Below are 980 nucleotides of genomic sequence, written 5' to 3'. Positions count from 1 at the left end.
CAATGAAACATCTGACTCATTTTGCTAAGAACTGGTACCTGAAAAACTCTAGGCCCAGGAGTTAGTATTAGAATCATAGAATATCAGGGTTGGAAGGGACTTCAGAAGGTCATCTAGTCCAACCCCCTCCTCAAAGTTGGACCAATCCTGAGACAGGTTTTTACCCCATTTCCCTAAATGGCCCCCTCAAGAATTGAACTCACTCAGTTTAGCAAGCCAATGCCCAAACCATTGAGCTATCCCTCCCCCCACAAAAAGTGTAACATGGAGGATGTGCCTTTTGATGTTCTTTGGAGTTCCCACAGGAGGAAGGATTCTCTGTGCCTGACCAGGGACATGAATCCTGGACCCTCAGATTAAAAATCTGATGCTTTACCAACTGAGCTAGCCAGGCAAATTAGGTATGGATACAAACTTGGACTCACTTGAACTTTGTGGACGTGCAAATCTGGCTCAGGATCTGAACTTTAATGGCTCAGGTCCATCTGTATAACATGAATTCAAAACTGAACATCAGATCCAAACCCCATTGAACTTTGGTAAATTTGGATTCAGATCTGAACTTAGACCTGATCAAGCAAAACATTTAAGTGTTTTCTTACTTTTAAGCACATGAGCAGGCTCATGTCTGAATCTGAACTTTTCCATCGTTCAAGGGGATTTAGAATGTTATGTTCCATTGTTACTGTAATGAGACTAAACACCTGCTTAAAGTTAAGCATATACTTAACTACATTAGTGGCTCAGATCCATTTTTGGTCAATCTCTAAACTTTAATGCCTACAAAAATCAGAGTCAGAGCTGGACAGTTTTGCTTACCCTTCCATACACTAGCATGAGATATGTGTAATTAATTTAATTTCCCTCAGGACAATAGTAATCACCTGGTGGGATTAATTATGAAAACTCATCTCCTTTTGAGCACTGACTGAAAAGAATAACATCTGGAAGACTGAAGAACAAGTAGGCTGGCCATGTTG

General features: G+C 40.6%; 1 non-coding gene across 1 annotated transcript; it reads right to left on the bottom strand.

Annotated features, from left to right (window-relative positions):
• Positions 1-321: 321 nt before the first annotated feature.
• Positions 322-394, bottom strand: TRNAK-UUU (transfer RNA lysine (anticodon UUU)). Its single transcript has one exon. It is a non-coding gene; the product is annotated as a tRNA-Lys (tRNA).
• Positions 395-980: the final 586 nt, after the last annotated feature.

This window comes from Chelonoidis abingdonii, chromosome 14 (genome assembly GCF_003597395.2).
Source record: "Chelonoidis abingdonii isolate Lonesome George chromosome 14, CheloAbing_2.0, whole genome shotgun sequence".
Classification (NCBI taxonomy): domain Eukaryota; kingdom Metazoa; phylum Chordata; order Testudines; family Testudinidae; genus Chelonoidis; species Chelonoidis abingdonii.
This window is presented reverse-complemented; position numbering and strand designations above follow the sequence as displayed.